The sequence below is a fragment of the Eumetopias jubatus genome, unplaced genomic scaffold (assembly GCF_037043125.1).
Source record: "Eumetopias jubatus isolate StellerSeaLion01/CBP00866 unplaced genomic scaffold, mEumJub1_p1.0 scaffold_8, whole genome shotgun sequence".
Classification (NCBI taxonomy): domain Eukaryota; kingdom Metazoa; phylum Chordata; class Mammalia; order Carnivora; family Otariidae; genus Eumetopias; species Eumetopias jubatus.
In genome coordinates this window covers 73,398,346-73,415,625 of record NW_028274814.1, presented here as the reverse complement: position 1 = coordinate 73,415,625, position 17,280 = coordinate 73,398,346, and positions in this window count along the sequence as shown.

Below are 17,280 nucleotides of genomic sequence, written 5' to 3'. Positions count from 1 at the left end.
ACTGAGCCACCCAGGCTCCCAACAACAGAAATTTATTGTGTCACAGTTCTGGAGGCTAGAAGTCCAAAATCTAGGTGTTGGCAGGGTTGGTTCTTTAAGAGAGCTGTGAGGGAAGGAGCTGTTCCAGGCCCCTCTCCTTGGCTTGTAGATGGCCATCTTCTCCCTAATCTCTGTAAATCATCTTCCCTCTATCTGTGTCTCTATGGCCAAATTTCCTCTTTTTATGAGGACACCAGTTTTTTGGATTAGGGCCCACCCCAATGACTTCTTTTTAACTTGATTGGCTTTGTAAAGACCAAGTCTCCAAAGAGGTCACATTCAGAACTACTGGGGATTAGAACTTCAATATGTGAATTTTAGGGGGACATAATTCAATCCATAACACAATATCAATGTCAACCTTGGATAAGAATAGTACGAATTGAAAGATCAATAAATTTCACACTTATTTATTGAATTCCACATATATACCAGACATCAAACTAAGTAAAGATATGTTTTTTAGGTTCTTACAGTCTCTTGCATGAGACAGATAAATAGTAACTGCTTACAACACAATGTGTTCAAGGTTATAGTCCTAATTGTAATTTATAAAGTGTTAACTAAGACAAGAAATGAGAGGGAGGTAAAAAGAATGGGGAAAAGCTTCAGTGAGAAAACTTTTAGGTTAAGTCTTGGTTGATGTATAAAACATAAAATTGGAAAGCAAATTCTAGCAGAGGAAATAGTAAGCATTATTTTGAGTAATGTTAAGCTGTTTAGCCTAAACTGCATGTTGGAAATAAAAGATGAAAATCTTGAGATTTAGGAAGGGAGCCTATCCAGAAGGTCATGCAAATATGAACCACTGAATCATTTTTAGTAAAAAGCTGACAAACAAGGATCACCCTGAAGGCTTTTTCAAGGATGACTTGGAAAGGAATAAAGCAGGAACCAGAGAGATCCAGGTTAGAAAACATTGCACTAGTCAGATCAGAGGCCAGAGGGCATTAATGAAGATTGTAGAAAATAGAAAACAAGGTATGGAAAGAGTTGGTGGAGTCTAATTAATATGGTGGAGTTGACAAGCTTTAGCAGGCAACATGTGGAATTAGGTGGTTGTTTAGGATGACTCCTAGATTTCCAAACAGTTACTGGGTAGATATGTTGGTATTAAGTAAGATAGGGGATATGAGAACAAAGATTTGGAGATAAAGATAAGTGATAACAGTTTTGAACATGTAGAGTTGAGATGCTTGTGGGACCTCCAAATGGAGATGTTTAGTAGAGAGTAAGAAATATATGTTAAGTAGATGAGAGAGAGATATGGAGTAGAGATTAAGATTTGGCAGACATCAGCTTACATATTCATTCACTTATATGAGAGATGTGATATATAGACACATCTATAGGCTTTCAAAATGCTTTAGCTGAGAAGGGAAGGAAAAAAGTCTTAACTAGGAAGATGCATTGCTGTAAGAGTTAAGATGGGCATGATTTAATGATGTATTTGGGCTGAGTGAAAAGAGTGAGTCCAGTGGAGATGGGTATCTGATAAGGCAATGTCTTAAGGGGACATGAGGAGATTGGGGCCCCGAATAGGAAAAAGAACTTTACTTTTGACCTCCTCCTGGCCAAGTTCTCTATTTATGAGGTGGATAATTATAAAAATATGATAAAAGAGGGGACAATGAAAAGGGTAGCCAGAATGATGTCTCCATGGATGGCTGCAGCTATCTCCTTGGAGCACGGGATGTTGAGCACCCAGACTGACATGGCCACTGTAGTCCCCAGTGGTGACAAATGCCTTGAACCTGATCTACTGCCCAACACAGGTCTGTTTTTGCACAGACATAATTTTCAAAACCTCATCCTTGAGAGATATCCCCAGAAAAGTCAATGATCTCAGACTCCTTGATAGGCAGAGAGATGCAATTACTCTTTAAATTTTAGATGCTGCTCAATTACCTACTTTTCTCTATGCTTTTGTGTGTTTTCTCTCTCTCCCAAGATTTACCTTTGGTTACTTATCCTACTCATGGTCCCAAATGGCTGTTCTAACTCTTGGGTCCACCTGACTTTCCAGCTGCACAGCTCACCACCAACTGGCATTTTCTGCCATATCTATTATTTTTATTTTTATTTATTTATTTATTTGACAGAGAGAGAGAGAGAGAGAGAGTGAGAGAGGGAACACAAGCAGGGGGAGTGGGAGAAGGAGAAACAGGCTTCCTGCTGAACAGGAAGCCTGACACAGGGCACGATCCCAGGACCCTGGGATCATGACCTGAGCCAAAGGTAGGCACTTAACGACTGAGCCACCCAGGCGCCCCTGCCATATCTATTATTTTTAGCTTTCCAAGATAAACATGATTGGCTTGGCTATCCTCTCTTTGTGGAGTAGAGGTCTAAACCAAATGTGGTAGAGTCTAAACCAAGTCATGATCTAGACTTCTGGTGGACTTAATTATGTGTTACCTTAGAATTAATTGTCGACCCTATCTAGCCATCTATGGGGTAGATAGGGGAAGCATAAGGTCTACTGTTTACTCAGCAAAAGCTGTGAGCAGATCCTCCCAGAAGGGAGTCTAAATAGAGTGGACTTTCTAAAGCACTGTTTTGTTTTGTTTTGTTTTTAAAGCAGAATTTTAATTCCTGCTTCAGTTCATCCATTTTACTCCATGATCAGTGTTATTTTTAATTAAGGAATTTCACTAATACTCATATTAACAAACTTTAATTGAATTTGATACTACATTTTCAGGCTTGGAACTTGTGGTATATAAATTCTAATTCCTCTCATAAAAATATGCTGAACAGATTGAATTAAAATAATCACATTCGTAAAATCTCTGTGTAGTCAAAGCCATAATGTGTAAGATTTTATTACTGCAGAATAGTACTGTAGCATGTGGACAGTGACAACAATCCAAGCAGCCTAGCATATATAGTTGACATTGCATATTGGGTCTCCTTCTGCCTCACTTAACTCAGGGATTAAGATTTGAACTTGATCTCCTTGCCCTTGAGTTTATCTACCTCATTTCGAGAAAACAAATGATTTCTGTCTAAAGTTAATTATAATTTACATGCAGTAAATTTACTAAATTGCTTCCAGATCTGTACCTTTTTTTTTAAGAAGTAGATTAGAAAGAAATATTTGTTCTTTAAAAAGAATCTTTGTGTTTGTCTAAATGTATGTTTTCTCTAACTAAATATGTTTAGTTAATTATTTCTACAGCTGAAAATGATGCCTGCAGTAACTTGAAAGAATTAGACTGGACATTGCTTTTTCAGTCAGCAATTATCTATATAGGAATGCAAATTTATTTGTAAAAACTGGCAAGAACACAACTTTCTGGGAAAGTTTTTGCTGTGACCAATAATAGAGAGCACAAATAGAATTCATCTCCTGTTTCAGTATGGATTGATTGGCAGTAGCTGCCTTAGGGCTGGGTTGAGAAAAATTTTGAGAGTGGAGGAAGTGGGTTACAGGGAGCAATTCAGTTAGGGATCTCTGCTATGTACATGGAATGGGAAACTGCGCTGTATATTTCCATCTCAATATTAGTGCTGTATCAGAAATAGGTAACATTTCTACTCATAATAAGCATATTTGCAACAAAATTTAGAATAGGATAAAAGCATATATGATTATATTTAATTTTCTGTTCCACTTAGATATAGGCTATCCAATAAGTTGCGAGAGGCATTTTAAGTGAGAAAAACACCCTCATCTCTCCTGCCTCCACTCCTGGAGGACACTTGGACCTGAGGAAAATTAGGCCTTGCTCTACTCCTTTCCCAAGTTCAGGGGTCAAAATAGGACTCCCAATAGCCTATCAAGACCTCAAATTTGACCTGACCCTAAATGTGAAGGAAAAAACCCTTTCTAGCTAAGGGAAGTAGAGTGATAGATGGAATGGGTCTTAATGTTTATGTTCTATCATCTCTGGGGTAAGAAGGTGAAAATGAAGAAGTTGAAGACAGGAAAATCAACACTGTCCTGTATAAGAAATAAATAGGAATGTGATGATGGGGTTACCAGAAAAGAGAATATGGGATTGTGGAAAGAGAGAGGCACCATGTCAGGGCCCTGCAGCTTAAAGATAAATGTGGTCAGCAGACAATTCTCCATTGTGGAGTGGTGGAAGAATTTTTAACAACAGTGATTCTATCTTTCCATTCTATGATGTGATATAAACTCTCTTCATCTTCATCTTCACAAACAATCAGTATAAAACCACCTGTACATTTTGGGGGGAGATTTATTTATGTAAGCTCTGGAAAAAAAAATCCATACTATAGTCACTTTTTTGTTTGCTCTTAGCTCTAATTTGGCCTCTCATTCGTGTTGCTCCTGATCACTGCCTAGAAAACTTAGATTTCTGGTATGGTACAGCTATCATCACCTGGATGTCAGTGCACTGGTAAATTAGAGGAGGTCACACTTTCCCAAGAGTCCCCACAGAATCTATCCACACAAGACTAAACAGGAATGACAGACTTTTTTCCCCTCTTATTTGTCTAATATATGATATAGTACTAAATTGCATATTTTAGTACAATATATACTACTAAATTAAAAATATTTTTCTCCTCCAATCCACCATTTAAAAACATATGCATATTTGTATGTTATGTTCACTACTATATTTGCAATAATGTAAAACAATCTTTGATATATAGTAGATGTTCAATAAATATTTGCTAGCTTAAAATCAAGTAAAAATGTTATAAAACAAGTTACTTTTATTACATGTGATTCAATCTGATATATTCTAGTCTAGTCCCTAATACACTTAATTTTTAAAATGTGAGGCAACAATCCACTGAATTGAATTTTTTTCTTTCCAAATTTTTATTTAAATTCTAGTTAGTTAATGGGGCACTTGGGTGGCTCAGTTGGTTAAGCATCTGCCTTCAGCTCCGGTCATGATAACAGGGTCCTGGGATTGAGCCCTGCATCGGCTCGCTGCTCAACAGGGAGTCTGTGTGTCCCTCTCCCTCTGCCCCCTCACTTGTATACTCTCTCTCAAATAAATAAAATCTTTAATAAATAAATAAATAAATAAATTCTAGTTAATATACAGTGCAATATTGGTTTCAGCAGGGTGCCTGGGTGGCTCAGTTGGTTAAGTGACTGCCTTCGGCTCAGGTCATGATCCTGGAGTCCCAGGATCGAGTCCCGCATCAGGCTCCCTGCTCAGCAGGGAGTCTGTTGCTCCCTCTGACCCCCCCCATGCTCTCTCTATCTCATTCTCTCTCTCAAATAAATAAATAAAAATCTTTAAAAAAAATATTGGTTTCAGCAGAATTTAGTGGTTCATCACTTACATATAACACCCAGTGCTAATCATAACAAGTGCCCTCTTTAATACCCACCAGCCATTTAGCTCATCCAACAGCCACCACCCTCCATCAACCCTCAGCTTGTTCTCTATTCTTAAGAGTCTTTTACATGGTTTGCTTCCCTCTCTCTCTCTGCTTTTTCCCCTTCCCACATATTCATCTGTTTTGTTTCCTAAATTCCACATATGAGAGAAATCATACAGTATTTGTCTTTCCTATAGTTGGAGACTTTAACACCTCTCTATCAGACATGGACATGCCCACCAGGCAGAAAATCAGTAAGGACATAGTTGAACTCAACAATACGGTCAATCAACTGAATATTACCAACATCTATAGACTACTTAATCCAACAACAGCAGAATATATATTCTTTACAGGCTCATGTGAAATATTCACCAAGACAGACCATATTCTGGGCCATTAAAAACACTTAACAAATTTAAAAGAATAAAAATCATGCAGTTTCTGCTCCTTGACCTCAATGAAGTTAATAAAGAAATCAAAAACAGAAAGATAGGAAAATCCCAACATACTTGGAAATTAAGCACCACACTTCTAAATAACACATGGGCCAAAGAAGAAATCTCAAGAGAAATCAAAAAAATATGTTGAACTAAATGAAAATGATAACACAACATGTCAAATTTGTGGGGTACAATGAAAGCAGTGCTCAGAGGAAATTTATAGCATCAAATGCATATGCTGGGAAAAAAGAAAGATCTAAAATCAATAATCTAATTTTCCACCTTAGAAAACTAGAAAAAGAAGAGCAAAGTAAATCCAGAGTAAGCAGAAGAGAAGAAATAATAAGAATTAGAGAAGAAATCAATGAAACTGAAGACAGGAAATCAATAGAAAAAAATCAATGAAACCAAAAGCTGGTTCTTTAAAAAAGATTGATAAGATTGATAAACCTCTTGCTAGATTAAGAAAAGAAAGAGAAGGGACATAATTACTAATATCAGAAGTCAAAGAAGGGACATCACTACAGTGCTCATGGACATTAAAAGGATAAGAATAGCTCTATGCCCACAGATTCAGTAACCTACTTGAAACAGACCCAATTTTTTTGAAAGACACAATCTGCCAAAATTCACACAAGAAGAAATAGACAATCTGAATAGGGCCTATATCTGTTAAATAAATCAAATCAATAATTAATAGCCTTCCAAAAGAGAAAGCACCAGGCCCAGATAGGTTCACCGGTGAATTCTATCAAACATTTAAGGAAGAAATTATGCTAGGTCTCTATAATCTCTTTCAGAGGATGGAAGTAGAAGGAGTACTTCCTAACTCATTCTATGAGACCAGATTTACCATAATACCAAAACAGATAAGGACATTACAAGAGAAGAAAACTACAGACCAACATCTCTCACAAATGTAGGTGCAAAAATCCTCAACAACATATTAGCAAATTAAATCCAATAATATGTAAAAGGATTATATACTACAAGCAAGTGGGATTTATCCCAGGTTTGAAAGTCTGGTTCAACATTTTAAAATACATTAATTGAATCTGTCATATTAACAGATTAATAAGGTAAAAAACACATGGTTATATAAATAGATGTAGAAAAAGATTTAGCAAAATCCAACAATGGATCATGATACATTGTTAGCAAAATAGAAATAGAGGGGAACTTCCTCTACTTGAAAAAGAATATCTATAAAAAAAAAAAACCCTAGGGCGCCTGGGTGGCTCAGTTGGTTAAGCGACTGCCTTTGGCTCAGGTCATGATCCTGGAGTCCCTGGATCGAGTCCTGCATTGGGCTCCCTGCTTGGCGGGGAGTCCGCTTCTCCCTCTGACCCTCCCCCCCATGTGCTTTCTCTCTCTCTCATTCTCTCTCTCTCAAATAAATAAATAAAATCTTAAAAAAAAAAACCTCTATAGCTGGGGTGCCTGGGTGGCTCAGTCAGTTAAGCATCCAACTCTTGATTTAGGCTTAGGTGGTGATCTCAGGGTTGTGAGATTGAGCCCCATGTCAGGCTTCACATTGAGCTCAGAGTCTGCTTGAGATTCTCACTCTCTCTTTCTCTCTCTCTCTGCCCCACCCCCCTCCATTTGCACTGTCTCTCTCTCTCTCAAAAAAAAAGAACAAACCCAAAACAAAACCTATAGCTAATACTGTACTTAATAGTGAGAAACTCAAAGATTCCTGCTAAGATCAGGAACAAAGCAAGAATTTCCTCTAACACCATATCATGTTTCCATATCATACTGGAAGTCCTAACTAATACAATAAGATACAAAAAAGAAATAAAAACTATTCAGATTGGGAAGGAATAAATACAACTGTCTTTGTTTGCAGATGACATGATCACTATATAGAGAATCCAAAAGAATTGGTAAACAAACAGACAAAAAACTTTTGGAACTGGAGTGCCTGGATGACTCAGTTGGTTAAGCGTCTGCCTTTGGCTCATGTCATGATCCCAACATCCTGGGATCAAGCCCCACATCTGGCTCCCTGCTTAGTGGAGAGCCTGCTTCTCCCTCTCCCTCTGCCTGCTGCTCTGCCTACTTGTGCTCTCTCTCTATCTCTCTGTCAAATAAATAAATAAAATCTTTAAAAAAAAACTTTTGGAAATAGTGGGTAATTATAACAAAATTGTAGGATACAAGGTTGATGTACAAAAGTCAATTATTTTCCTATATACCAGCAATTAACAAATGGAATTTGAGATTAAAAACACATTACATTTACATTAACATCCCCCCAAATGAAATATTTAAATATAAATCTAACAAAATATATATAAGACCTATATAAGAAAAACTACAAAACTGTGATGAAAGATATCAGACAATTAAATAAATGGAGAGATAGTCCATGTTCATGGATAGGAAGACCAAACATTGCCAAGGTTTCAGTTCTTACCAATTTGATCTTGACATTCAACATATACCCCATCAAAATACCAGCAAGTTATTTTGTGGATATATACAGATTCATTCTAAAATTTATTTGGAAAGGCAAAAAAAAATCAAAATATCCAATTCAGTATCGAAGGTGAAGAACAAAGCTGGAGGACTGATACTGTCCAACTTTAACACTTACCATAAAGCTATAATAATCAAGACAGCATAGTAATGGTGAAAGGATAAACAGATAAATGGAACAGAATAGATAGCATAGACATAGATCCACATCAATATAGTCAATTGATATTTGGTAGAGGAGAAAAGGCAGTGAAATGGAGAAAAGATAGTCTTTTCAACAAATGATGCTGGAACAACTGGGTATCCACATGGAAAAAATGAATCTAGACACAGACCTTGTACCCTTCATAAAAACTAACTCAAATAGATCATAAATCTAAATATAAAATACAAAACTATGAATCTTGTAGAACATAACATAGGAGAAAAATATAGATGACCTTAGTTATCTATATTTTTTGCCTTTTTAGATACAACACCAAAGACATGATTCATGAAAGAAATAACTGATAATTTGGAGTTCATTAAAATTAAAAAATTCAGCTCTTCAAAAGGCAAGATCAGGAGAATTATAGGACAGGCCACAGACTAAGAATATATTTACAAAAGACACATTTGATAAAGGACTTTTATCCAAAATATACAAAGAACTCTTAAAACTCAACAATGAGAAAATAACCCAATTTAAAAATGGGCAAGAGACCTGAATAGATATTACCAAAGACGATATATAGATGGCAAGTAAGCATATGAAAGGATCTTCAGCATCATATGTCATTTGGGAATTGCAAATTAAAACAAGGATGAGATGCCGCTATACATCTGTTAGAATGGTCAACATCCAACCCACTGACACCACCAAATGCTGACAAGAATGTGGAACAACAGGAACACTCACTCACTTCTGTTGGGAATGCAAAATGACCCTAGTTTGGAAGATAGTTTGGCAGTTTCTTATAATACTGAACATTCTTACCATACAATCCAGCAATTGTGCTTTTTGGTATTTACTTAAGGGAGTTGAAACTTATGCACATAAAATATGCATGTGGATGTTTGTAACAGCTTTACTCCTAATTGCCAAAACTTGGAAGCAATTGAGATGTTCTTCAATAGGTGAATGGATAAACTGTGCTACATCAAAACAATGGAATTTTATTTAATGCTAAAAAGAAATGACTAATCAAGCCATGAAAAACACGGAGTAAACATAAATGCACATTACTAAGTTAAAGAACCCAATCTGAAAAGATTACATACTGTATGATTCTAGCTATATGACATTCCGGAAAAGATAAAACTGTGGAGACACTAAGTCTTTCAAGAATAGACACACAAAAATCCTTAACAAAATGTTAGTAAATTAAATCCAACAATACATAAAAAGGATAAGACATCATGATCAAATAGAACTTTTCCCATGAATGCAAGATTGACTGGCATTAAAAAATAAATCAATAAAATTCACCATATTAGTGGAAAAAAAGGGGAAAATCCTTTTAATACATGCAAAAGAGGCCTTTGACAATATTCAACATACATTCATGATAGTCTTACAAACTAGGAATGGTAGGGAGCTTTCTCAAATGAATAAAGGATATCAATGAAAAAACCCTACAGCTAACGTTGTATTTAATGGTGAAAAATTGAGTTGTTTTTCCTGGCACTGGGGGCAAACCATTATTGCTTGCTTTTATCACTCTATTCAATATTGAACTAAGGAGCTAGCCACTGAAAAAAGGCAGAATAAAAAAATGAAAGGCATAAAAAGCAGAAAAGAAAATGTAAAACTGTCCCTATTTACAGATGCTTTGATTATTTATGTATAAAATATGTAAAATGTTTACTAGAAGTAACAAATTTTTTAGCAATGTCGCAGAATATGAGGTTCATATACAAAAGTTAATTGTATTCTTATATACTTGCAGCAAAAATTGAAAATCAAAATTTTAAAAATCTAAAAATCTGTTCTGAGTAGCACCTACCCACACCCCCAAAAAACCCCATAAAATATCTGGGAATAAATGTAAGAGAAAATATCCAAGTCATCTACATTGAAAACTACAAACATTTCTGAGGAGAATTAAAGAAATGCTACACAAATGGAGAGATATAATGATGACTCAACATTCTTAATATGGCCAATATCCTTAAGATCCCCAAACTGATCAGTAGAATCAATGCAATCCCCATCAAAATTCCAGTATGCTATTTAGTAGAAATTGGCAAACTTTTCTTAAAGCTTCCATGGAAATGGAAAGGATCTAGTATAAACAAAGCAATAATAATAAATAAAACAACAAAGTTGGAAGATTTACCCTACTAAATTTTAAGATTTACTATTAAGTTACAGTTTGCTATAGGTGATAAAATGGACAGATCAGTAGAACTAAACAAGGTGTTTAGAAACACAGCTATACACACACAACGGTGGATTTATGGCAAAGGTGGAAGGCAATTCGATGGGAAAGTCTTTTCAACTAATGGTGCTGGATTGTCTGAATGGGAAAAAATAATCAACCTTGCTATACATCATACATAAACATTAGCTCAAAAACAATCTAAATACAAAATCTTTTTTTAAATTTTATTATGTTATGTTAATCACCATACATTACATCATTAGTTTTTGATGTAGTGTTCCATGATTCATTGTTTGGGTATAACACCCAGTGCTCCATTCAGTATGTGCCCTCTTTAATACCCATCACCAGGCTAACACATCCCCCCACCCCCCTCCCCTCTAGAACCCTCAGTTTGTTTCTCAGAGTCCATAGTCTCTCATGGTTCATCTCCCCCACCGATTGCGCCCCCTTCATCTCTCCCTTCCTACTATCTTTTTTTTTTTAACATATAATGTATTATTTGTTTCAGAGGTACAGGTCTGTGATTCAACAGTCTTACACAATTCAGAGTACTCACCATAGCACATACAATCTAAATACAAAATCTAAAATGATAAAATTTCTAGAAGAAAACATAGGAGAAAATGTGGATAAGGCAAAATTTTTTAAAGATTTTATTTATTTATTTGACAGACTGAGAGAGAGCACAAGTAGGGGGATCAGCAGAGGCAGAGGGAGAAGCAGACTCCCTGCTGATCAGGGAGACCAATGTGGGGCTCCATCCCAGGACCCTGGGGTCATGACCTGAGCCAAAGGCAGACGTTTAACCAACTGAGCCACACAGGCACCCCCCGGCAAATCTTTCTTAATTAGAACACAAGAACATGAGTCATAAAAGAAAAAGATTGATAAATTGGATTTAATCAAAATTCAAAACTTTGCTCTTCAAAACACACAATTAAGAAAATCAAAAGGGACACTACAAACTAAATTAGAAATACTAGAAATTATTGCAACCCGTATCAGACAGGAATTGTAATCAGGATATACAAAGAACTTTCACAAGTAAATAATGAGAGAAACAGCCTAATTGAAAGAATGCTCAAAGTTATTAGTCATTACAGAAATGCAAATTAAAACCACAATGAGATACCACAACCCACATATTAGAATGTCCAATGTTTTAAAAGCTGACCATATTAAGTGTTGGTGAAGATATGGATCAACTGAAATTCTCTACTGCTGCGGAGGATGTAAAATGGTACAACCACTGGAACACTTTTGCACTTTCCTTAAATGAACATAAACATGCCATATGACCTGATCTTTTAATTCCTAAGACTACACTCAATAAAAAAGGAAGTATACATCCATATAAAAACTTTTCCATGACTGTTCATAGCAACTTTATCTGTAAATGCCTCAAACTGGAAACAACCTAAATGCTCATCACAAGAATGGATCACTCTCTCTCTCGCTCACTCTCTCTCTCAAATAAATAAATAAATAAATAAAATCTTTTTTAAAAGGAGGGGGTTCACCTGGGTGGCTCAGTTAGTTAAGCATCTGCCTTTGGCTCAGGTCATGATCCCAGGGTCCCACCACAAACACACACACACACACACACACACACACACACACACTTTTATCTTTGCAATGAATGAAAAAGAACCATATGATTTGCATCCCTATCTTCCACTGGCCTTGCAGTGACAGTAATAGGCTCTTAATGCTTTTTTATAAAAACATTTTTTATTAGACTATAAAAATGTTGGGCAGATTACCCATCTTTTCTGTTTAAGCTCTGTTGAAGGTTGCTTCAAAGAGTGAAAATGCTTAAAACACATACTAAGATAATGTAGTTTTAAGCATTTAATGAAGAATTACCTAGAAACATATCAATAAAACAAAAATAGATCTCTGCTAAGACGACCAAGAGTATATTCTCAGAACATGAACCTATAAAAGCCTTCAGCTGAAACACACACACACACACACACACACACACACACACACACACACACACACCACTTTTATCTTTGCAATAAACGAAAAAGAGAATCATAAATTGGAGACCCCTCACACTGTATTTAAAAGAAGCCTACAATTAACTTTAGAACAAGTTACTTTATCCAGACTAACTGAAGGATAAAAGCTTTGAAAAAACTCAGCTGTTCCAGTCAGTACTTTCCTGCATTTAAGTAATGGGACATGCTTAGAGATGCTCTATTTCCTGCCTTACACCAAGAAAAACCTAGTTACGCTGTTACCTGAAACCCTACCCCCACCCTCAGCATATTTACTGAGTTTGAATTCCAGTTGAGGATGTCTGAGTCACTTGAAATTTTCCCCTACAATTTTTGTTGTTATTTTTTGGCTGATGGTTTGCATTTGGAAATACATCTAATCCTGAAGAAACCCTGTAGCAGAATGATTTCCTTTTAATGCTGACTCTGGAGAAATTTTCCCTGTTTGTTTTTTTTTTAACTCCTCTGGGTGGCAGTGGACAGACTGAAGCTACTGGATTTGTCTCAAAACAGAGGGTATTTGTATACAGTTTTATGGTACATAGTACATCAGACACTTCAAATTCCAAAGTGTTGTTATAATTTTTAAATAATACATTACTGAAATTTAGTCGTAGTGTAGAACATTCCAGTCCTCCACAAACATTTATGAGCTCCATTTTTTTCCGCTTATTAAACAGCAATCTTCTTGGCAATACATAGTACTGTGCATCCTAGCCAAATAAACTACCGTCAGATGAAATTGGTTAAATTTAGTGCATATTTCATGCAAGTTTGCAAACAACTTTAATATGCACTTTCTGTAAATAAGATCATTTAATGTTAGCATGTGAAGCTTTGGTCATCTTGAATTTTTGAGTAGATTTGTACATTTGTTAAGGTACTGTGCATTTTGGTTGCCATTAGATCTAGTGATATGATACACAGAGGCTTTTTTGCAGCTGTGGAAAGGATTATCAAGAGTTTTCCCTGCCAACAGTTACCACTCTGAAAGAGCATGAAATACTGTAGTTCATTGCTCTGTGTGAACACAATCATGTTATACTGAGCTGCCTTGTAAAGAACTGTGATCTTTGAACTTTGGGAGTTGCTCAGGCTCTGCAGAAATGAAAGAGCAGCTAAATGAGAAAGTTTTAAAATCAGCATTGTGAAATAATTTTTCTAAAATAATTACACTGAAGGAGAAAAAAGGGAGGAGGGACGTCCTTCCCATGCAGTTCTCATTCTTTTGAGACTCAAAGAATGTGATTATAAAATTAAAAACTTAATTTTTCTATCAAACTATAAGCATCTAGTTCGGAGTTATTAACAGAGCTCTTGCTGATACTTTCTATTTTCTTGGCTCCCCTCATTCACGTAGAAAGTATGAGAAAAGACAAGTAGTATGCTTGTGGATTTGCTGCCAAGCAGCTTCTGTGAAACAGAACAGAGAACTCTTGCCTCTCTAGCGAGGTCTCCTAGGTGTCCACATCGCCTCCTGAAAATATACACTTTATATTCTGGGGAGTCCCAAGCTCACCGCTGAAATTCAGCTTAGTTGCTAGAAGGGCTTCTTAACTGCCAGTGGGAAAATACTGCCTCACTTAGAATACTCAGAGACGACAAGCCTGGCAGAAATTTGTCCCTTAAATCGATCTCATTTGTTCATAAAGAAGTAGCCATGTTTATTCAAATCAGGCAGTGCGAAGCCGTTTCACCCTACTCTTTACCTCATTCTCCTTTACGTTCCTCCTTTTTCCGTTCATTTATTTCACTTAAACCCCACTTTTATTTTTTTTCTTTGAAGTCATTTTCATGATGAATTATAGAACAAAGGACGTTCGAGTGGGAAGGGATATTAAAGATCATCTAATCCAATATTCTCATTTCATACTTGAAGAAATGAGGGTATAAGACATGAGGTAACTCATCTATTATTGTTACATAGTGGCAGAAACCAGGACTAGCTCTCAGTCCCCAACTTGTAGTTTAATGCTCTTTCTTTCATACACTACTTGCTCTCAAGACACATGACCTCTCTCTCTCTCTCTCTCTCTTTTGTTATTTGAGCTAGTTCTTTACATAGGCAGTCTTATGTGGTATGATTGAAAAGCATCAGTAATCTTGCTTGAAGCAACATTTCTTCACTGCTGGCCAGGATGCAGGGAATTTCCACCATTAGATCATCAAAAGAGAAGGTCTACTGTTACTTATGAATGGACACTGGGTCCAACACAAAGATTTGCCCTATTTGAAACTCCTACAGTGATTTTGGCCCATGGATATTCCACCCCTTGATACTAACCCTTTGGCATTCCTTAATCCCAACTCATCTCATCAGATACAAGGAAAATTGCAGTCACGCTTTCTGAAGATACTAGTTGCCAGTTTTGAAGAATGTGCAAGGGAATTTCTTGTATTATACTTCCTAAGTATGTAGATTGCACAATGGTTCCAACAAAGAGGTATTTATGGGATACTGTATTTATGGTTTAGAAATAATTAGGAGGAAGGAAGGGAGGAAGGAAGGGAGGGAGGAAGGAAGGAAGGAAGGAAGGAAGGAAGGAAGGAAGGAAGGGATAGGAAAGATGAAAAAGGAAGGAAGAAAAAACGACAGACACTACATAAGAAGGACGAACAAAAAGTGAGAAACCAAGTCACTGAAAGTCTGAATACTATAAAATGTTATAGGCTTGAGTTTTTCCTAACCTATTATATAGCCAAGATGACAAGTTCTATGGGCAGAAAGAGTCATATAAGATTTATCCGAACTAATAATGGAGCTGAGAATTGGGATGGAGTTTCATTAGTTTATCAAATGTGACTCTCCTGAATCCATAAGGATAAAAGGACTGAAATAGGAGTTTTTCTAAAATAAGAATAATCATACAGAGTGAGCAGAGAATTTATGAGCCTTAATCATTGCTAGAGGGTATGTTTATCTGGTCCATAAGTGTCTTTTGGTCATAGATGGGTTTATGATTCCTCATTATTCCACCTCTTTAGGACAGGTTGAATGACAAGCATAGATTCCTTTTAGAGAAGTACTTACATAGGATTGAGTCCAGGAAGGATGTCTTTGTTAATGCGAATACTTTAAGACTGACTTCCTTTCCCCTAAACTATACAGAGATAGAGTCTGCTCATTTTCTCCTGAGACTTTCATCTTTAAAATATGTCATGATTGATCAATCTTCCTTCAGTTTGATAAATTTTTTTTTGCTTAATATAATTTAATGTAGTGCTTCCCAAACTTCAAAATGCGGTAGAATCACTAAGGGATCTTGTTAAAATACAAATTGCAATGCATTATGTCTGTGTTGGAGCCCTAGATTCTGCATTTCTAACAAGCTTACAGTTATGTCAGTACAGCCGGTTCATAGACCATTTTTGATTAACAACAAATTTGACATATATCAGATTATCCTTATCTCTTAACAGGGCTAGGAGCCAGTTTATTTATTTGAAGTGTGTGTAAATATCACTTTCTTTTGGGACTAAATATGAAGAATGTGAGGTTGATCTACTACCACCCACGTAATTCTCCCCTGATGCTCCTCCATCACCACCAAAGTTAAAGGTCAAAGATGGACAGAGAAAAAGGTCATTGGCTGTGACTGGAGATGGGCTCAATATCTGGGACTAGTTTTGGACATATCTATTGTGAACAATGGAAGTTTGATAAAAAATATAGGATTAACAACTCTAGAATTACATCAGTACTAACATGAAAGGCACACTACTTACATTTTGAGTGTTGAAGAAGTAGATAACACACGAAGAGCCCACTCTAACAAGGTGAAGCTTAGTAGATATAGAACCAAGTTTGCTGGGGCACCTGCATGGCTCAGTCAGTTAAGCATCTGCCTTCAGCTTAGGTCATGATCCCAGGATCCTGGGATCAAGCCCCGCATCGGGCTCCCTGCTTAGGAGGGAGTCTGCTTCTCCCTCTCTTTCTGTTGCTTCCCCTGCTTGTGCTCTCTCTCTCTCTCTCTGTCAAATAAGTAAATAAAATCTTAAAAAATAAAAAAAAGGCACCAAGTTTGTTGGCATTAACTGCTTTTTTCTGTTTTCTCTAGATTGTGTGCCAACTAGCAGATCTAAAACTCCACTGAACGTAGTACATAAATCTGACTTTGGAAAGCTGGAAAAATAAAGTACACATGCCCAAACACCCTCTTCTGTCCATCACCCTTTGTTCCTTGCACTCTGTAGTAATTTTTGCTCAGCCAGAGAAACCAGAAGAAGCTAAATCTATGGCCAAAGGATCCGTCTGATAAAATACATCTCTGGCTTATAGTAAACAGAGCAGAAGTATTTACTGTAGATTAGTCATTCTGTCATTCTGTGATGCAGCAAGTATCTTATAAAAAATATGGACTTGTGGGTGTGAGAGAAAGTTTGCTAAAGAAATGACATATGAAATGTTAAAAACCCATATTAGAGCTTTTACGTACGTTGATGAATTGGGTGATCAAGCAGGGAAGAAATACTTTTGAAAGTGTACTATGAGCCTCTACCTAGTACGGTCCTGGGATCCAGGGCTCCCATAGTGCACATATTCAAGGAGATCACTAGTGAGATAGTCAGTCTCGAGATCGATAGGAAAAGAATTAGAGGACCAGAATTGATGGTATCAGGAGTGGTGAA